Source organism: Capra hircus, chromosome 5 (assembly GCF_001704415.2).
Source record: "Capra hircus breed San Clemente chromosome 5, ASM170441v1, whole genome shotgun sequence".
Lineage (NCBI taxonomy): Eukaryota > Metazoa > Chordata > Mammalia > Artiodactyla > Bovidae > Capra > Capra hircus.
This window is the reverse complement of record NC_030812.1, coordinates 39113500-39136738: the sequence shown is the minus strand read 5'-3', so window position 1 is coordinate 39136738 and position 23239 is coordinate 39113500. Positions and strand designations below refer to the sequence as shown.

General features: G+C 37.4%; 1 protein-coding gene across 1 annotated transcript in view; it reads left to right on the top strand.

Moving 5' to 3' along the window:
• PDZRN4 (PDZ domain containing ring finger 4) overlaps positions 1–23239 on the top strand; it is a 436221-nt gene that overhangs the window by 23116 nt on the left and 389866 nt on the right. The window lies entirely within an intron of this gene.

The window sequence follows — 23239 nt, the reverse complement described above, 5'->3', positions numbered from 1 at the left end:
CCTCTGAGCCATCAGGGAAGCCCTTCACAATTCACCAAGGGGAATTATTTTCTTCTCTCTGTTGCTGGTAGACTATTATACCTCTCACTTTCATAGCACTTTTTATGTTTTCCTATTTATTATTTGTTGTTCTCCACCAACAAAGGTATGGTTTGATAAGCATAGTTTCAAATTTTATTGAACTTTCTAGTTCTAGGACACCTTCTGCTCTCAGCATTATGTCTGGCAAACCAAAAGCTCTGTGTTATTTCTCTCTGAATGATGGAATAAATGAATGGATAGACATCAAGGTCAAAATTTTAGGCATCTGGACTAGATCCAGGAATTTTTCAAGTACCAAGCAGCCAGCCCCCTGTTACATCCTATTCCTTCGCTTTACATCTTTATCACAAGGTCAGTCAAAAGTTGAAAGAGTCACTGTTTAAATTTTAAAATCCCTAAGATCTACTGTAAATGGATTAAAGCAGTTGTATTTCTCAAGACTGTTTCATCTAGCCTGTAAATGAGAAAGAATTCAAGTCTGCAACACAATGTTTCAAATTCTGTTTATGTAAATGCTTGCTTTGGACCTGCAGACATGTATGTCATTAAACTCGAAGAGCACTGGCAAAGGTTACTGAATTCACGTGCTTGTCTGCAGAGCAGATTTGCAGAAAATAGCACTGGACTGAACATGGAATCAACAAAACCATGATTAACCACAGAGGAACTGAAAAGATGAAAGATGTTTTCAATTTTTCCAAACCTTGTAAATGGTTAGGTGAAAAGACAGACTTAGTAGCTTCCTAGAGCACTGGGGAGTGGCTGGGGAAACTCTTTGAAGTTCAGATTAGAGCTGCTTGGAATAATTAACGGTAGTCCCAGCTGTGAGCTGTTCTGAGAAGCTTAAGGAACAATTCACTCAGCTTGTCACTTGGAACTTTATAAACCAAGTTCAAGAAAGTTCTTCTGTGTAGTACGTGCTGTTGTACTCCTAGTAGATTCCGATGCTTTTCCAGAACTTTGTATGTATTTCTCCTTTCCTTTCTAAAAGGAATACTGATGTTGTTCTTCTCACTGCCTTGCGAAAGCATCACAAAAGAGAAAGGGCAGCTGGCAGGTGTCCGGTGGATTTGTTCTTCTTAACCTATGAATTATTGTGGCCACATCACAGTCCAATGTCTGTATGAAAGTCCTTTAATTGACTTCCCTCCTCTTTGTTAAGCAGTTGTGTTCTTAAAAATTTATCACTCCTTTAATAATCAACATCTCACAGATGATTCATTATCATTTTCATATAAAAAGTGTCCAGAAGAATAGATATTATTCATTATTTTAAAAATATTTTAAACAATTCTATGTTGCTTTAAAGGTGTAGGAATAAATCTCCAACTCATAAGAGTAAAAGAGCAATTGAGTGTGCTGCTCACTTTATAGGGAAATTATTATATTTCATAATACAGATCCGGATAAAATTTAGCACTGTATAGTTGAAAAATATGTATAATTTTAAATTAAATTTTAAAATAATTTTATGTAAATGGATTTGATATTATATTTACATAATCTGTCATAATGAAGTAGAAGAAAATAAATTTTCTTTATGAAATCATATTTAGAAATCATTAGTTAGCAAAAATGTCTTAGTCATATAAAAGGTAATCTACTCTACCCAGTTTTCTACTGTTTTTATGAGTTTCATTTTTTTTTTAAACATTCCACATATAAGTGATATCATATAGTGTTGTGTGGCCTACTTCATTTAGCATAATGCCCTCAAGGTTTATCCATGTTGTCACAAACGGTATGGTTTTCTTTCTTTCTTGTGGCTGAATAATTTTCCTTTATATGTGTGTGTGTGCATGTGTGTGTATGCTCTTTATCCAATCATCTGTTGATAGATACTTAGACTGTTTCCATATCTTGGCTATTGTGAGTATGCTAAAGCGAATATGTGGGTATAGAAGTGAGATTACTGCATCATATTGTAGTTATATTTTTATTTCTTTAGAAAAATCTATATTGTTTTCCATAGTAGCTGTGCCAATTTAATTCATACAGAGGTTCCCTTCTTTCCACATCCTTACCAACATCTCTTATCTTTATGGTGATAGTCATTCTAACATGTATCAAGTGATATATTATTTTGGACTTGATTTGCATTTCCCTGATGGTTAGTATTTGAGCATTTTTTCATGTACCTGTTGGCCATTTGGATGTTTTCTTTGTAAAAATGTCTATTCAGTTCCTCTGACCATTTCTTTAATTAAATGGTGTAGTGTTGTATAAGTTCTTCATATTTTGGGGATATTGACTTTTTTTAAATATATATGCAATTGTAAACAGTTTTTCTATTCTATAGGTGCCCTTTTCATTTTGTTGATAGTCAGAAGCTTCTCAGTTTTATGTAGTCCCATCTGTCTATTTTTGCTTTTGTCTTTGCTTTTTGTGTCAAACTAAAAAACATGATTCTTAATACTGATGTCAAGGAGAATACTTCCCCCTCAGTTTTACTTTTTTAGGAGTTTTGTGATTTCAGGGCTAATGTTCAAATCTAATCCATTTTCAGCTGATTTTTCTGATGGTGCATGATAGGAGTTCAGCTTCATTTTTTTGTTTGTGGCTATTTGTTTTCTCAAGACATACTGAAGAAACTGTCCTTTCCCCATTTTATATTCTTTCCTTTTTTGTCATAAATTATTCCTAATGTGGCTTTATTTCTGGACTGTCTGTTCTGTTTCTTTGATCTATGTGCCTGGTTTTATGTTAATAGCATGCTGTTTTGATTACTATAGCTTTGTAATACAGTTTGTAACCAAAAAGTGTGATGTTGGCTAGTGTTGTTCTTCTTGTTCAATATTGCTTTGCCATTCAAAGGTCTTTTATGATTCTGTACAAATTTTAGGACTGATTTTTCTATTTCTGTGAAAAATGCCTGTGGAATTTGATAGGATGGAATTGCATTAAATCTACAGATAATTTTGGATAGTATGGACATTTTAACAATAGGAATTTTTCCAAGCCATAATCATAAAATATCTTTCCATTTATTGTGTATTCTTCAGTTTCTTTCATCAATGTTTTTATAATTCTTTTTTATATCTGTTCAATTAACTTTATTCCTAAGTATTTTATTCTTTTTATTGAAATTGATAGTGTAATTGATTTCTTAATTTCTCTGATGGTTCCTCATTTATAGAAATGCAGCTGAATTTTGTATATTGATTTTAGATGTGAAAGTAATAGGGGGAGGTTGGTAAAAGTATACAAACATACATTTCTAAGATAAATGAGGTCTAAGGATCTCTAGAACATGAGTACAGTTGAAACTGCTCTACTAAATAATAGAAATTTCCTAAGAGAATATAACTTAAGCATTACTAATAAATGAATAAAGTGATGGATGTGTCAGTTAACTAGATGGTGAGAATCACTTTATAATATATATGTATATCAAATCATTACAGTGTACACTTTAACTATTTTACAATTTTATTTTTCAATTTTATTTCAATGAATTTGATTAAAAGATAATCACTTTTCACAGTAAAATTTACTACACCGGATTTACTAAACAATTAAACACACTTGAATTTCAATAGGCTCTTGTTGCTAGAAGTTCAGTTCAGTTCAGTCACTCAGTGTGTTCTACTCTTTGTGACCCCATGAACTGCAGCAATCCCAGGGAGAGGGGAGCCAGGTGGGCTGCCGTCTATGGGGACACACAGAGTCGGACACGACTGAAATGACTTAGCAGCAGCAGCAGCAGCAGAACCGCAGCACGCCAGGCCTCCCTGTCCATCACCAACTCCTGGAGTCCACCCAAACCCATGTCCATGGAGTCAGTGATGCCATCCAACCATCTCATCCTCTGTCGTCCCCTTCTCCTCCTGCCCTCAATCTTTCCCAGCATCAGGGTCTTTTCAAATGAGTCAGCTCTTCACATTAGGTGGCCAAAGTACTGGAGTTTCAGCTTCAACATCAGTCCTTGCAATGAACACCCAGGACTGATCTCCTTTAGGATGGACTGGTTGGATCTCCTTGCAGTCCAAGGGACTCTCAAGAGTCTTCTCCAACACCACAGTTCAAAAGCAATCAATTCTTCAGTGCTCAGCTTTCTTCACAGTCCAACTCTCACATCCATATATGACCACTGGAAAATCCATAGCCTTGACTAGATGGACCTTTGTTGGCAAAGTAATGGCTCTGCTTTTCAATATGCTATCTAGGTTGGTCATAACTTTCCTTCCAAGGAGTAAGCATCTTTTAATTTCATGGCTGCAGTCACCATCTGCAGTGATTTTGGAGCCCAGAAAAATAAAGTCAGCCACTGTTTCCCCATCTATTTGCCATGAAGTGGTGGAACTGGGTGCCATGATCTTCGTTTTCTGAATGTTGAGCTTTAAGCCAACTTTTTCACTCTCCTCTGTCACTTTCATTAAGAGGCTTTTTATTTCTTCACTTTCTGCCATAAGGGTGATGTCATCTGCATATCCATGGATGGAGGAGCCTGGTGGGCTGCAGTCCATGGGGTCATGAAGAGTCGGGCAGGACTGAGTGACTTCACTTTCACTTTTCACTTTTATGCATTGGAGAAAGAAATGGTAACCCACTCCAGCATTCTTGCTTGGAGAATCCCAGGGACGGCGGAGCCTGGGGGGCTGCCGTCTATGGGGTCACACAGAGTAGGACACGACTAAAGCGACTTAGCAGCAGCAGCAGCAGCAGCATCTGCATATCTGAGGTTATTAATATTTCTCCTGGCAATCTTGATTCCAGCTTGTGCTTCCTCCAGCCAAGTGTTTTTCATGATGTACTCTGCATATAAGTTAAATAAGCAGGGTGACTATATATAGCCTTGATGTACTCCTTTTCCTATTTGGAACCAGTCTGTTGTTCCATGTCCAGTTCTAACTGTTGCTTCCTGACCTGCATATAGGTTTCTAAATTACCTTAAATACCTTAAGGTCATCTCTGGTGGCTCAGTGATAAAGAATCTGCCTTCCAGTGAAGGAGATGCAGGTTCAATCCCTGGGTCAGGAAGATCCCCTAGAGAAGAAAATGGCAATCCACTCCATTATTCTTCCTTGGGAAATCTTATAAACGGGTGGGCTACAGTCCATGGGGTCACAAAAGAGTTGGGCATGACTTAGCAACTATACAACAACTATAACAACAACAACCTTATATCAACACATGAAGATGGTGTATATTAAAAAACAAAAGCAAAAGAACAGATGATGATGAATGACTGGCACAGAGGGACTTCTAAAAAGACCTCCCTGGTATTATGGTGGCCAAAAGTTTTAAGAATGCAATGGTATTTTAAAAGAAAGATAAGAGATTAAGACGGAAGAGAGGATGGAGCAGAGGCTTTCCATATTTAGGAAGAATGCTGTGAACAAATGACAAGGCAGTATTGACTATATTGTTGCTTGACAACAATTTTGGCTGATTAACATGATGAAAAATAATAGGCAATACATACAGATTGCTGTATGTCAAATATTCTTTACAGTTGTGTACGAGGTATTAACATTTCATCCCCATGAAGACTCTATGATGTTGGTATAATAGATACTAGTAGTATCCCCTTTTTGCAGACAAGAAAACTGAAGCACAGAAAGATCAAGTAATTTGCCATTATGACAGAGTAGGGGTTCTTGGGTCTGTGCCCTTAGCCATAATTAGAGACTGCTCTTATTAAGAGTTGTATAGGTGAGTCAAGTTAGATAATGTATGGGAAGTTATTTGAATTCAGATTTTGATGAAGTTGATGGAAAGCATTGTATCTTTGGCTAAAAACTTAGATTTTATAGTGTAAGCAATGAGGAGTCAGTAATCATTTTTTGAGCAGGAGGATAACACGGGTAATGTAATGATTAAAAGATTAGTCAAAAATTGGTTTCACCAGGATGTGTAAATAGATTGAAAGTTAAGGTACTTAATCAGAAAGATTACAAAAAAGATTTAGAAATCTTTCTGATTAAGTACCTTAATTTTTCAGTCTGTTTACACATCTGTCCATATAGTCAAAGATATGGTTTTCTAATAGTCATACGGGTATGAGAGTTGGACCATAAAGAAGGCTGATGGCCCAAGAATTGATGCTTTGAATTGTAGTGCTGAAGAAGACTCTTGAGAGTCCCTTGGACAGCAAGGAGATCAAACCAGTCAGTCCTAAAGGAAATCAACACTGAATATTAATTGTAAAGACATGCTGAAGCTGAAGCTCAGATATTTGGGGGATCACCTGATGTGAAGAGTTGAATCACTGGAAAAGATCCTGATACTGGGAAAGACTGAAGGCAGAGGAGAAGAGGGCAACAGAGGATGAGATGATTGGATGGCAACACTGACTCAATGGACTTGAGTTTAAGCAAACTCCAAGAGACAGTGAAGGACAGGAAAACCTGGTGTGCTGCAGTTCAGGGGGTGCAAGAGATTTGGACATAACTTGGCGACTGAACAACAACAAATCAGACTAGTGGGTAAGTACCTCAGATGCCCATATGTGAGGAATGAGGCCTATGGCAAATACAGTAGAAAATTGCCAGAAGGTAATGAAAACCTTGTTACTTTATTCACCATACTTAGTGTTTTCCCTTCTCTTCACTATCCTACAACATGTTCAACACCATCTTTAATCAAGAATGGTACTTGGTGCTTATTTTTAAGTAAATTTGCTACAGAAGAGTCATAAATGATAAGCATCTGGTACAATAAGTGGTCAGAAAGTGAAGCCAATCGTGCAGCCAGCTTCCCAGTCAAGACAGATCATTCCAAGCACTGCAAGAATCTGCTGTATTCCTCTGTTCCACCATTGTGGTTGTTCCATCGCTAAGTGGTGTCTGATTCTTTGGGACCCCCTGGATTGCAGCATGCTGGGCTTCCCTGTCCTCCACTATCTCCTGGAGCCTGCTCAAATCCATGTCCATTGAGGTAGTGATACTATCTATTCATCTCATCCTCTGCTGCCCTCTTCTTTTGCTTTCAATCTTTCCCAGCATCAGGGTTCCGCCACTGCCATCCTCCAAGTTTGCCTATTTTTGAACTGTGCTTAAATAGAATTGCTTGATAGGTATTCTTTATGACTTTTTTATTTAACATTGTGTTGGTGAAATTCACTGGTATTATTTCGTCTAACTGTCATTTGTTCACTCTCATTGCTGTTTAGCATTTCATTATACCACAATTTAGTTATCAGATGTATCACTAGTGGAATTACTAATTCTGGGTTATTATAATAACTTACTCTGAATATTCTTTTGTGCGTCTTTTGGTGACTATATACCTATATTTCTGGCACACACACCTGCAAATGTGGTTTGTATAGATGAGTCAAAGTAGATAATGTATGAGAATTCATTCGACATACAAATAAATGTGTCATTTGTATGCCACAGAATCAGAGAATGGACACACACACACACCAGGAGTATATTTGTATTTCACAGACTCAGAAAATATATGCATAGTTACTACTGCTGAATATATTTGTTAAAATGATTGTAGCAATTTATGTTCTTATCAGCAGGGTCAGAGCCAATTACTTCACATTCTTGTTAGGACTTAATATTATGTGCTTTTTAAATTTAATCCATCTAGTGAACTGGTATATACACAGCCCCTTGATGTCTTCAGGGGCTTCCCTGGTAGCTCAGATGGTAAATTGTCTGCCTGCAATGCGGGAGACCTGGTTTCAATCCCTGGTTCAGGAAGATCCCCTGGAGAAGGAAATGGCAACCCACTCCAGTACTCTTGCCTGGAAAATTTCATGGATGGAGGAGCCTCGTAGGCTACAGTTCATGGGATCACAAAGAGTTGGACATGACTGAGCAACTTCACTGGTTGATGTCTTGAAGGTTTTGGGCCATTTCAGTATCCCTTTTGGTGAAGCACCTGTTCATATTATGGTGAACTCAGAAATCCTACCTTTTCCTGCACCTTCAACACCTCACACACTGCCTGGCATGCAGTGGGCACTCAGTTGTTTAATGAATAAATTAATACATACAAGATTATAAGGATAAAGCCAATCTAGCGTTGCTGTCAAATCCCTATGCTTCAACATGTGTAAAGTGTCCAGTAAAAGTGTACTAAATGGATGAAAAAAGCTTTCCTGTTTTTTTTTTTAACTTATCTATCATGAAGCAATTATAATCTTCCTATTTTACCCAGTTTTCTCTAGAGGAAGAAGTAATATTGTATTTCTTTTGACATTATCTCATTTGATCATCCTGGCATGTTCAGTGTTTAATGTTACTCTTTGTGTAGAACCAATTTACATTCTTTATTACAGTGTCACAAATATTAATATGATCCCTAAATAAATACTTTTGGCTTAGATACACTGTGTTATAAAAACTTTCACCTTGCTGAATGTGTGGGTGTTATTTTTTCAGAGGCCTAATTCTTTCCAAGAGATAAGAATGATCAAAGAAAAGAGTCTTTGTTTTTCTGCTTACCCAAGCTTTGACCTAGAGGAGATTTCATTTTGTAATCCAGAACTTTACAAAGCATATCTCCTCCTAGAGCGGTTTCCTTTTTTATTTGGGGTGGGGGGTGTCCAAATTAGAACTGTGGGACTGTCAGAGTCTACTGACTCAGAATTAGGTCATTGAAACATACTATGTTAGCTCTAAGATAAGAGGTTCCCAGGCATACATATGGTAATATAGAATCTTAAAGCTGAAAGAAATGATTAGTTGAGGATTATTATGTTAAGTGAACAATTGAAAAATAATTTTTATTTAGAAATTAAAAATGCTGAATACTTTAGCAATATTTTACATATCTAAACATTTTATAAGGTGGAAACAAGAGCTATCAAATAAATTATTTGACTATAATTCATACATATATTTCCAATACTATAATTTATACATGTATTTCTGACAATTTATACATATAGTTCCAATATATGCATATAATTTATACACATATTTGACTACAATTTATACATATATTTCCAATATTTCTCTCATGAGAGAAAACTCAAAAATATATATCACCACATAATATAAATTTTGTAACAGATGGCTCTTTGTACCCACCATAGTAATTAGGACAATGATGATTATAAAGGTTAATAATAGCCCTAACATTAAAAGAGTCCTTATTGTATGCTAAATGCTATGCTAGGGTTATATGTAATAAATAAATATATTGGCACAATTAAAGAATGCCAGTGAATAACAACAATTTAAACTTTATGAGGTTAAGTTTTATCATAATCAACTTTATTATGTTCAAGGAAAAAATATGAATTGGTTTATTTGAAGGACTATTAACCATAAACTAACATGTATTGGAGACCTGGGGAATTGATAGTTCTGATAATCCTTTAAAGCAGGAAACAAAGTTTATGTTAATGATGGTATTAACCAAGTATGCTGCTTAACAAAAAATCTGGGAAATACAATTATCATTATGTTTTTTCTTTGCAGTATATAAAGTGTATAATAATTTTTGTTATTAAAAGATCACAAAACACTTAGTGGAGCAGGTTTCATCCTTAGCTCGGAATTTCCTGTTTTTTGTTTGTTTTAAACTTTGCATGCATTGAATTGATGTGCAGAATTTCCTCTCTTCCCAAGATCCAACTGTTAAATTCCAAATTTGTAATGTACTAGAGGCGTCTTACCTGCTAAAATAGAGGTCTTTAATTATAAGCTTTACAATAAAGACTTGACTATGTGGCTCAAGAGAAATCCCAGGAATATCTTGAAGAGAGATTCCTGCTTTGAAAATGTGATTCCCAAATTTTATTACTTCTACTTTCCTACCAAATGATTTTTTTTAACTGAAGAAATATGTGGTCCAATCTCTATGCCATTACTCATTCCAAGAGATTTTCACTGAAAATGTCAAAAATATTCGTTTTGTGTATTTTTAGGGATTGTCTTTTATCTTGTCATTGTCACTTATTTGACCAGTAAGGGATGAAATTTGACCTTTTAGAGGGACCATAGCCTAAGGTGTTTGTTGTTCATCTTCTACCATATTTGGATTAATTCTTGACATGGAGGTGGCTTTGTAATATAAAAAACTAAGAAGAATGTATGATTTTTGTTTTTTAATAAAAGTTTGAGCCTTGGATCTGTAGGAAACATGCTCTGTAGTTCTTTTCCCTCCTGCTTATCGTTATTCTCTGGAAAAGAGGCCACGTTAAGAAAAGGAAGGGGAAATTGTTCATTTTTCCCAAATATTTTTTCTTATTCTTTATGTTTGTTATGTTGTTACAAAAACAAAGATTTTATAGAAGGTTTTCATGTCCAGATTTTATGGAAGATTTCATGAAGATAATTAATCCTTCACTTTCATTTTTCATGCTCTAAATGTTTAAAAGTGTGCAGGTTAAATTGTAGGAGGTTGAGAAGATGCCTAAACCCTGTGAATTTCCCTAAGTTTACTAGTGCCTGCATGCACCTGTGTGTGTGTGTGTGTGCATGCGCGCACACGCACATGTGTTTCCTCTCTCTTTGCCATGTCTGAAAGTAATGTGTCAGCACTTTGATTCATTATAAAAATAATTTTTTATCTTTATTTTGGAAAGAGCTCCAGGGATACAAATGAGTGTCTAAGTTAATGAACTGTAAGAAAAAAAGTGGTTTGTTTTGAGTGGAAATGAGTTTAAAAAATCAGCAGTTACTTTATTAGGGTTCTAAAAGGTCATTTGGATACAGATAAAATGCATCTTAAAATTGGATATCACTTTATCAGCAAGTACAATGTTAGTAGTACGTTTTCTATTGAAAGTGTTCAGAAACAATGTAAATATTGTCTCACATTAGTATTGGTACTGTTTTGGAGGGCAACTATTAAAATAAACTTAAAATCTTGCAACATTCTTAAAAATGCACTAGAAGCATCATACTTTTCTGTATTTGTTGCTCATTTCCAGCGATTGGTAGCTGTATTTAAAATATCATTATGAAATATATGTAAGAAATATTTTATTTTTATGCAGTTGTTGAAAAATGAAACCATAGTATTAAAAAATGCCATTTAAAATTACTTTTTCTTTTGAAGGAGTATTCTTGGGAATTCTGAAAGCCAAGTAGAAATGTGAATTTACACAGTGCTCAAAATACAAGGCTTGTTATGTTTTTTTGTGTAGTTCCTGGTATTGATTGGTACAGTGGATTTTGCTTAAGGTTTAAAGTCCTATACTACCTAAATCATTTTAAGATTTCGAATCCTTTTTCCAGAAGAAACTAAAGTCCAAAAATTAGCTAACTCATTTTCATTCTGAAACCCTGAAATCTATTTCTGCTATTTATAGGTCTTTTCTATAAAGAACTTCTATTCAAGTATAAGCTCTAAAACATTATAAGTTTTACACATAACATGTTTATACAAAGTCAAGTAGTACAAATAATTCATAATTTAAAAAATAAAAACTAACATTTTATTCCCTTAGCAAATACATACAACGTTATTGCCAATAGTCCCTCTGCCCTTGGTTTTTCACACAAAGGTACTTTACAAATAGTCACATTATTGAAAGAAGTGAGAGTAGTTATTTGGCCCTGAGAAGAAATAAACCACAGAGTGTGGAAGCTTCCTGGATTGCAGATTGGGGTTTACTGTTATTTAAACTATTCAGCGGGAAGATCCCCTGGAGAAAGGCATGGCAACCCACTTCAGTGTTCTTTTCCTGGAGAATCCCATGGACAGAAGAGCCTGGCAGGCTACTCATCTATAGGGTCACAAAGAGTTGGACATAACTGAAGCATCTTAGCATGCAGCACAAACTATTCAGGAGCCAGCCCAGTTCTGAAATTGTTCTTAGAAGTTAACTTTAGATTTTACTGCTTTCATTCGTTTTAAGAGAAAATCTTTTGTAGAATATAAGAGAAGGTTATTATGTCTTTTGTATTTGTCTATTATTTTTCTTTCTTTCTATCTATATTATTTATAGAAATCCTGGGTAGATCTGTTCTCTCTAGTCATTTCTGTGTTGTTGAAGAATCTTTTCTCTGGTGTGGTTATGTAATAATACCATTAACATGAGAAATGCTAATCACTTGAACAGAGAGATATAATCTTTTCAAAAAACTATTATTCTGAAACTGCAACCCTAACAAAATCAAAAGGAATACACAAAGAAAGCCGCCTATAGATTCTTTCCACTGATTTGATAATTGGATGTTTTAGGCCGTTGGCATAGGAGCCTGGATATGGGAATGCAATGGAATTTGAGGAGCTTCCTGAAGATCAATGTAGGCAGAGTAAAATCCTCTTATTTCAGCCAAAATAAAAATGAAAATATAGTTTTAGGAAGTAGTTTTTGTTAGTTTATTTATTTTAATTGGAGGATAGTTACTTTACAATATTTTGGCCATAGGTAAAATCGATAGCCAGTGCCAGTTGGATATATGACACAGGGAACCCAAAGCTGGTGCTCTGTGACAGCCTGGAGGGATGGGGTGAGGAGGGAGATGGAAGGAAGGTTCAGGGGGGTGAACTGTAGTTTTGAATGAGACCAGAAACCCACAAAAAGGCCATTAATTACTTTTCTGTTAGGGTCTCACTTTTTATTAATCCTTTAAAAAATTTTTGTATGTAGACTCTTAAAATCAGTATATACACCTTAAGTCTAAAGAAAGCATCAGTTGCTATTTTTCTATTTTCTTGCATACTGCTGTACACCAGAATAGAATAAAACTTAATGGGCAGTCTGTCAGTCAGCCTAATTGTGAGGGAAGTTCCATCTGATATTAATTGGATTTTGCCTTAAACCAGTACACATCTCAAAATCTCTGTGGCATATAACTAGATTACATAGTTATAATAAGAACATGAACTCCTATACAGATATTTAAGCATATGTGTTACTCAGATCAAAATATTGCTGTCGAGTAGATTTATTATGATGCCAGTGTAATGGTATTTTTCTACCACCTGTTTTTAGCATTTTGTTTGTTTTCTTTCTTGTTGTCTTTGTTTTGCTAAACTAGTAGTTCTTACAAGAAGGTTTTTGTTTCAGTTCAGTTGCTCAATTGTGTCCGACTCTTTGCGACCCCATGGACTGCAGCACGCCAGGCTTCCCTGTCCATCACCAACTCCCGGAGCTTGCTCAAACTCATGTCCATCAAGTTGGTGATGCCATCCAACCATCTCATCTTCTGTTGTCTAGTTGGTGGATTTTTCCTACTATTCATATTTATTTTATGTCATTCTGAGTACCTATGCCCTATAAATTTGGAAAGATTGACATCCCTACAATATTTTTGGTGTCTTTATATAAAAAATATCTGTCTCAAATAAAAACCAATGCTTTGACAGTATTTATTATATAATTTTCTTTTTGAAAATATTCGTATTCTCATTCATTCAATAAATATTTACTTAGCTTCTCCTATAAGCCAGCTCCTATGCTGAGTACTAGTCATACTGCACCTAAGTAACTGTAATTATGGTAAAATGATAGAGACAGAATTAAAAGTAGATTACAAATTGTAGCAATATATGAAAGAAAAGTTCAAGATATTGTCTGAGGAGATAGTGAAGGTGAGGTGAAGGTGGTTTTTATTTGAGGTATTGATAGCTTATGGTGAACTGGGTCAGATTTTGTGACCTGTGAAGAAGATTTTGCTTCGGGACCAGGGATGAGGCTTGATCACTCAAGAGCTTTTGTGTAGCAGAGATTTATTATAGTAAGAAAAGGGAAAGAGAAAGTGTCTGACATAGACATCAGAAGGGGGACGGAGAGTGCCCCCCTCGCTAGTCTAAGCAAGGGAGTTATATACTTTTTAAATAGGTTATTACAATAAATCAAAAGAATGTCTCAAGGTTGTAAAGATCTTACTAGACCCACTCCCACAGTTTACATTTTAAAATAACAAGATTAGAACTTAACAGTAGAAAGATTTTACCAGACCCACTCCCATAATATACATTCTAAAATATCAGGATTAGTCAGAAGGTTTTCAGGAAGGAGAAACTGTCCCCAAGCAGGATACATTGTAGTTATATAATCCTTCAGTTCAGTTCAGTCACTCAGTTGTGTCCGACCCTTTGCGACCCCATGAATCGCAGCATGCCAGGCCCACCCTGTCCATCACCAACTCCCGGAGTTCACTCAAACTCATGCCCATTGAGTCAGTGATGCCATCCAGCCATCTCATCCTCTATTGTCCCCTTCTCTTCCTGCCCCCAATCCCTCCCAACATCAGGGTCTTTTCCAATGAGTCAACTCTTCACATGAAGTGGCCAAAGTATTGGAATTTCAGCTTTAGCATCATTCCTTCCAAAGAAATCCCAGGGCTGATCTCCTTCAGAATGGACTGGTTGGATCTCCTTGCAGTCCAAGGGACTCTCAAGTGTCTTCTCCAACACCACAGTTCAAAAACACCAATTCTTCGGCGCTCAGCTTTCTTCACAGTCCAACTCTCACATCCATACATGACTACTGGAAAAACCATAGCCTTGACTAGACGGACCTTTGTTGGCAAGGTAATATCTCTGCTTTTCAATATGCTCTCTAGTTTGGTCATAACTTTCCTTCCAAGGAGTAAGCATCTTTTAATTTCATAGCTGCAATCACCATCTGCAGTGGTTTAGGAGCCCCCCCAAATATATATATATATAATAATATATAAGCTGATGTATATAAGCTAAATATAATATATTTATATTATATAAGTATAATATAAATATAATAATTATAATATAAATATAATAAATCCTTAAAATAATATATAAGGATTATATATAATCCTTAGTACAGAGTTCAATCTGAGTTGTTTGTTGTGTAATCATCAGTTTCCAACTTAAAGAAATAAACCTCTTATATGACTAAGACTAAGAAATGTAAAGGAAAAAAAAAGGCATTTGTCCTTTTCTCCTCCTTGAGAATTCCAGACCCCTATCTCCTCTTTGCGGAGAAGGCAATGGGACCCCACTCCAGTACTCTTGCCTGGAAAATCCCATGGACGGAGGAGCCTGGTAGGCTGCAGTCCATGGCGTCACGAAGAGCTGGACACAACTGAGCGACTTCACTTTCACTTTTCACTTTCATGCATTGGAGAAGGAAATGGCAACCCACTCCAGTGTTCTTGCCTGGAGAATCCCAGGGATGGGGGAGCCTAGTGGGCTGCCGTCTCTGGGGTCGCACAGAGTCGGACACGACTGAAGCGACTTAGCAGCAGCAGCAGCATCTCCTCTTTGAGAGCCCCAGATTCCTCTCTCCTCCTCAGGGACCCCAGACTTCTTATCAATCAGCCTAGGAATTGATTCTTTCAGTGTCAAGGAAATCTTCTTTGAGGAGTGGTGTTTATAGCTTGAAACATGAATAAGTGTTAAGCAAAGATTTGGAGACAGAGCTTTTTAAACAGACAGATAGGCATGCACAAAAGTTGTGAGATGGGAAAAAACTCAGTGTACTATAGTAATTGAAAAAAAGCTTGGGAGAATAATGGCTCTTAATGAGGGTTGGAGCATTCTGAGGGGGCTACTTCATGTAGCCTCTCACATGCAGAGTGAGCGTACATCTAGGCTGCCCTGGAGAACCCTTTTGATCTGGCCAAAGGATTAATGATGCCCCTACTATCCAAAGTGCCCAAATTTAATACTAAATTATATGGTCACCCTCTTTATAAATGTCTCCTTTAATCCTAAGAAAAATAAGAATCCATTAAGTAAGTAGTAAAGTGAAAAGGACAAATTAGCATTTAAAAAATTATTCTGGCTGCAGAGTTGTAGGTTTTGTTGTTCAGTTGCTAAGTTGTGTCTGACTCTTTGTGACCCCATGGATTGCAGCACACCAGGTTTCCCTGTCCTTCACTAACTCCTGGAGTTTGCTCAAACTCATGTCCATTGAGTCGATGATGCCATTCAATCATCTCATCCTCTATCATCCCCTTCTCCTCCTGCCCTCAGTCTTTCCCAGCATCAGGGTCTTTTCTAATGAGTCAGCTCTTTGCATCAGGTAGCCAAAGTATTGGAGCTTCAGCTTCAGCATCAGTCCTTCCAATGAATATTCAGGGTTGATTTCTTTTAGGATTGACTTGTTTGATCTTCTTGCAGTCCAAGGGAGTCTCAGAAGTCTTCTTCAGCAATGTAATATGTCTACAGAAAATGAAATTTAACCATCATTCTTCTTTGCTTGTGGAAATACACAAGCGCATGCATGCTAGTGATTTTTTAGGGAGAAAGTTGACCCAGAATCTTGGTGGTGGGGGGCAGATTTTTATTTTCATTTCAGGAGCAAGGTATTTTTAATGCTGAAACTAAAGCAGAATTAGAAACTTGTGGTGAAAATATAGACTAATTATTAGAATTGTTGTCAATTACTCATTAATCAGGTTAATCAATTAAAACAAATTCAGTTATTATAAATAAAAATTTCATCTCTCTTACTAATCAGTTAAGATTCATTTCCATGAGCCAGATTAATTTGGTACAACTAATAATTACTAAGCATCTCATATATGCAATGTTTTGTTCTGTGCACTGTTGGAGAAATAATGAGAAATTAAAAAGCAGTTCTTGATATTGTAGAGATTGTCTGAAGGAGGAATAAGAAGAAATACAAACAACTGTGATGAAAGTTACTATATAACAAGTAACAAGATAGAAAGTGCTGAGGATGGCAGTTTTTACAGGAAAAAAAGTAAAAGATGGAATTTAAAGGACTCACAATGATTCCATATGAGCATTAAAAAGATAAGGTTTCCAAAGCTTGTGTCAGTGTTTGACTTGAATAGAAGATAGAGATAATTTCTGAAGTGTATTTTAGCTTCAAATTTTTGTGATTTGAAACCAGGAAAATCTTTGAGTATATATTCCTTTTGTTGTTGTTGTTGTTTTTTAATACTTTTTGCTAGATCTCAAACTCCCATAATCAGAAAATTAAATTTATGTTGTACCTTGCATTGGATTGTTAAATAGTAGGTACTTATTGTAGGCCTGCTGATCTTATCTGCTTATTAATAATTCATCTCAGAGCACAGAACCAGATATTTATCATTCCTTTTTTTCTTTAGGAAATATGGAATCAAGCATGAAATATGAAAAAAAAATCACTGAGTCAACATGGAAGTTTAAATTAATGTTCTTTTATTATTCTTAAAAAGGATCACCACCCTAAATAATATTCATGGTAAATGCCTTGCATGGAGGAGCCTCATTCATATGGAAATCCATCTTTATCTCATAAGGAAATCAACTGCTCAACATCCTCTCCTTCTCCAAACAAACAGGCTAATTTCAGTTTCTTCCCTTCACCGCAAACATTCCTTGCATGTTCCCTATCATTTACCTGGGCAAAATCTGTAGCTTTGAAGCTCATTTAAGTAGCCGATGAGGCAGAGCTGTGCCTTGGTTTTCAGTTTAAGCTCAAGTGGCTCACAAAGTTCAGGTCAGTGACCCAATTCAGAGCAATTCAACTAATCACCTTTTAAAAATAATTTTATTTATTTATTTATTTTATCTTTCGCCGTGCTGGGTCTTTGCTGCCACATGGGCTTTTCGCTAGGGTGGCTTCTTCTGTTGCAGAGCAAGGGCTCTAGGACACGAGGGCTTCAGAAGATGCAGCACGTGGGCTCAGCAGTTGCGGTTCCCAGGCACAGGCTCAATAATTTTGACGCATGGGCTTAGTTGCTCTGTGGCATGTGGGATCTTCTCAGACCAAGGATCAGACGTGTATCCACCACAAGGGCAGGCAGTTATTTTTTGATTTTTTTTCTTTTTACCCCTGAGCCATCAGGGAAGCCCTCAACTAATCATAATTTGTCTTTATTTCAAGTTTATGCAGAGACCAACAAGCTGCTCTGGCTGGGCTGACGTCCTCGTGCCTTGAAGGGCCCTGCACTGTTTCAGTGCTCTGCTGACACCATCTGGAGATTCCTAACACTTTTGAGCTGGGAACCCTGTATTGTCAGATTGTTCTGGGCTCCCCTTACTGTGGTGGCAGTTTCAAAACTGGATGAAAGTACCAAAGTACTATCAGTTTTTAGCACGAAGAGAAAAATAACAGATTTTTGGAGACCCAGTCAGTTGACATGCCAAATTTTTCCTGTCACATTCCAATTAAGAGAAAATATTTATATGTGCAATAGTCAAAGAAGATACAGGCAGATCTGATCAGTTCAACAAGTACTTCTGATAGCCTGAATGAAAATGATTTTCTGTGTAAAACTAAAAGACCATTTTCCCAGCCCTATACCAGGTCCCTTCTTCTCTTGTTGTTTTATCTGTTTGCTTCTTTTTAAAAAATATTTATTCTTTTAGTTGGAGGATAATTGCTTTACAATGTTGTGTTGGTTTCAAAAAGGATCCCGTCATCATTATATGTGTGTATATACATATATATATATGTATATGTATACATATATATATACATGTATATGTTTCTATATATATCCTTTTCCTCTTAAGCCTCACTCCCCATTCCCATCCCTACTTTCTAAATTCTTCCTTCTGTCTCCTTCCCTCATTGTGTCCACAAGTTCATTCTCTACATCTGTGTCTCCATTCCTTCCCTGCAAATAAGTTCATTAGTACTATTTTTTTAGATTCCATATATATGCATTAATATATAGTTGTTTTTCTCTTTCTGACTCACTTCGCTCTGTATAACAGGCTCTAGGTTTATCCATCTCATTACAACTGACTCAAATTCATTTGTTTTTATTGCTGAGCAATATTCCATTGTATATATATATATATATATATATATATATATACCACATCTTCTTTGTGTATTCTTTGGTGCTGGACATTTAGATTGCTTTCATGTCCTGGCAATTGTATAAAGTGCTGCAATGAATATAGGGACACGTGTGCCTTTTTGAATTGTGATTTTCTGCAAATATATGTTCAGTAGTGGGATTGCTTCTCTTTAACAATCCACATATTGGGTATTCACTGGTAGTTCAGCTGGTAAAGATTCCTCGTGCAATGCAGGAGACCCTGGTTTGATTTCTGGGTCGGGATGATCCGCTGGAAAAGGGAAAGCCTACCCCCTCTGGAGAATTGCAATGAGCTAGACATGACTGAGTGACTTGCACTTTCACTTTCAAGGGTCCGCACAAATCACAGCCATCCTAGGCATTCTTAGCATGGGCTGCCAAGAAGATAATGCCTGTTTTCCAGTTTTCAGAGTTCATTTCTGTGCCCGCAAGATCCTTCTAAATCCCATCAACTTCCTTGAAGAAAGGATGATGGAGGCCACCTCGTTATTCCTACAACTTCCCACAATGCACTGCCTTTCCAGCCCAGATGGAAAAGGACTTGGACAAGTCAGCTCTCAAAGGGCTGACACTCTGTGAGAAATAATTTATTCCCCACCTTGAAAGTTTTGATAGAGGCAAGCTTAAAGGCAATTACTTTATCTTCCCAGAATTTAGTTTGCTTCTCTAGCATAAGGAACCTATTGAAAGGGTTGTCAGTTTTAGAAGAATAATCATTCTTTTGTCTGAATTGTAGGAATGATTAAAGCAAAAGCCCAATTTCCTTTTGTGTTATATGAATCTGTACTGTTTTGCTCTCTCACTATTTTATTTCCTTTCCCCTTCAGTTGGTAGCTTTCTATTTCATCAGAGGAGGGTAGAATAAAGTAGATGGGACACAGAACAGCGATACATTCTAAGAGAATTAAAATGTGTCAAAGGCAGAAGAATGGATCATAGCAGACCTGATCATTGATTTTTAAATTGGTAAAGGCTGCTGTTGTTGTTCAGTCATTCAGTCGTTTCTGACTCTTTGTGACCCCATGAACTGCAGCACGTCTGGCTTCCCTGTCCATCATCAACTCTCAGAGCTTGCTCAAACTCATGTCCATTGAGTTGGTGATGCCATCCAACCATCTCATCCTCTGTCTTCCCCTTTTCCTCCTGCCTTCAATCTTTCCCAGAATCAGGGTATATTTTAATGAGTCAACTCTTCACATCAGGTGGCTAAAGTATTGGAGCTTCAGCTTCAGCATCAGTCCTTCCAGTGAATATTCAGGACTAATTTCCTTTAGGATTGACTGGTTTGATCTCTTTGCAGTACAAGGGTCTCTCAAAGGTCTTCTCCCACACCACAGTTCAAAAACATCAATTCTTGGGTGCTCAGCCTTCTTTATGGTCCAACTTTCATATCCATACATGACTTCTGGAAAAACCAGAGCTTTGACTAGATGGACTTTTGGTGGCAGAATAATGTCTCTGCCTTTTAATATGCTATCTCGGTTTGTCATAGCTTTTCTTCCAAGGAGCAAGTGTCTTTTAATTTCATGGCTGCAATCACCATTTGCAGTGATTTTGAAGCCCAAGAAAATAAAGTTTGTCATTGTTTCTATTGTTTCACCCTCTAGTTGCCGTGAAGTAATGGGACCAGATGCCATGATCTTTGTTTGTTGAATGTTGAGTTTTAAGCCAGCTTTTTCACTTTCCTCTTTCACTTTCATCAAGAGGCTCTTTAGTTCCTCTTAGCTTTCTCCCATAAGGGTGTTGTCATCTGCATATCTGAGGTTATTGGTATTTCTTCCTGCAGTCTTGATTCCAGCTTGTGCATATCCAGCCCCACATTTTGCTGGATGTACTCCGTGTATAAGTTATCTCTCAGTCATGTCTGACTCTTTGGGACTTCATGGACTAGAGTCCACCAGGCTTCTCTGTCCATGGAATTCTCCAGGCAAAAATACTGGAGTGGGCAGCCATTCCCTTCTCCAGGCAATCTTCCCGACCCAGTGGCTGAACCCAGGCCTCCCACGTTGCAGGCAGATTCTTTACCACCTGAGCCACCAGGGAAGCCCATAATGTGAAGTGTAGAAGAGTTCAATCCACAGCATAAATCTGCTGTCATCACAGGTGTGACACTCACTTCCGATGTTCGTCTTGCATCAGGCACATGTATTTCAACATATTTTTAAAGGGCAAGATAACTGCTTACAATATAAAAATCTGATGGTTAGTGTGGAAGAACTGACACACCGTCTATATGGAGAGTTGTGCTCTCCCACTAATAAGGAGTCAAAGTGAGAAGTCATTCCTCCTCAGGGACTCCCTCACTCTCAGATGAGTTGGTTGTATCTGCCAAAGCAAAATAATATAAAATAAATTTATTTTTATCATTAACTACAGCTCATTTCCAGCAAATAGGCATCACTTATGAAGGTTGAAATATGCTCAAATATCTTCCATCCACTACTCCTTACACAGTTTAATTTCAACTCCTTTATGGCAAATTCAAACATCTGACTAAAGGTGAATAAATCTTAAATTAACTGTAGAAATATTTCTTAAACCTTAAGCAGATATCTAGGAATAATAATACTATTCTGATGGGTGAAAATAAATGCTGCTTCATTCAGTGTACATTACAGAGGCTTCTTTGTGTACAGAGATACAGCCCATGTCTTGCAAGAGTCAAGGTCATCAGAGAATTATAGCACTGGGTCCTCAGTGCTGTGATAGGAGCTGAGAGAGGGTGAAAGTATGCTCTAGTTCTAATGGAGAGGATGGAAAGAAGCTGAGCAAAAACTGAAGAATGTTCCTGGAGAATGTGTGCATTTTGATAATTGACTGGGGTTCCCTGGTGGCTCAGAGGGTAAAGCATCTGCTTCCAATGCAGGAGACCCAGGTTCGATCTCTGGGTTGGGAAGATCCCCTGGAGAAGGAAATGGCAACCCATTCCAGTTCTCTTGCCTGGAAAATCCTATGGACAGAGAGCCCGGGTGGGCTACAGTCCATGGGGTCGCAAAGAGTCAGACATGACTGAGTGATGTCACTTAAATTAGAGTAGGGGTTGGGCTTTCCTGGTGGCTCAGCTGGTAAAGAATCCTCCTGCAATGTGGGAGACCTGGGTTTGATCCCTGGGTTGGGAAGATCCCCTGGAGAAGGGAAAAGCTACCCACTCCAGTATTCTGGCCTGGAGAATATCATATACTATATAGTCCATGGGGTCGCAAAGAGTCGGACACGACTGGGCAACTTTCACTTTTCACTTATGGAGTGGCAAGGAGGAGAAAGCTGGGTAGTCTCAAACCTCACATTTACTCCAAATAGTATCTTTTGTATAGATATTTTATTTTTAAAGTAGAGATCAAGGACAAGAAGTAGTCTAGTGGGATGCACTAGAAGTTGACATGTGGTACTCTTAACAATGGGAGTATAACTTCTTTCCTAATCAGTTGTAACCTTGCCTATGTCCTTGGTAATCTGAATTTTAAATGGTGCTTAACAGAAGCTGGTTTATGTATTAGATGAGATGTGAAACCTGCTAACTGAACTTGTCTTGAGGAGAGACAAGTTTACTGCTAGATTATACAGTAATTCTTCAGCAATTTACTAGTCTGGAGGTGACCTTCACATGATATTTAGAAATAGCTGTAAGCATATGTTATTTTTATTAGAAAATGGATTTTTAAAAATCTTTTAATGACTGTTTTAAAGCTATCTAATAACTTCCAAAATTTTCAAGTCTAACTCTTTGTGATGCTATGGACTGTAGCCCACCAGGCTCCTCTGTCCATGTGGATTCTCCAGGCAAGAATACTGGAGTGGGTTGCCAGGCCCTCCTCCAGGGGATCTTCCTCATCCAGGATCCAACCAAAGACTCCTATGTCTCCTGCATTGGCAGGCAGTTTCTTTACCACTAATACCACCTGGAAAGCCCTTTTAGGTACTCTTCACTTCAGTTCAGTCGCTCAGTCGTGTTTGACTCTTTGCAACCCCATGAATCGCAGCACACCCATCATCAACTCCTGGAGTTCACTCAGATTCGTGTCCATCGAGTCACTGATGCCATCCAGCCATCTCATCCTCTGTTGTCCCCTTCTCCTCCTGCCCCCAATCCCTTCCAGCATCGGAGTCTTTTCCAATGAGTCAACTCTTCGCATGAGGTGGCCAAAGTACTGGAGTTTCAGCTTCAGCATCATTCCTTCCAAAGAAATCCCAGGGCTGATCTCCTTCAGAATGGACTGGTTGGATCTCCTTGCAGTCCAAGGAACTCTCAAGAGTCTTCTCCAACAACACAGTTCAAAAGCATCAATTCTTCAGCTCTCAGCCTTCTTCACAGTCCAGCTCTCCCATCCATACGTGACCACTGGAAAAACCATAGCCTTGACTAGAAGGACATTAGTCGACAAAGTAATGTCTCTGCTTTTGAATATGTTATCTAGGTTGGTCATAACTTTTCATCCAAGGAGTAAGTGTTTTTTAATTTCATGGCTTCAATCACCATCTACAGTGATTTTGGAGCCCAAATAAATAAAGTCTAACACTGTTTCCCCATCTATTTCCCATGAAGTGATGGGACCGGATGC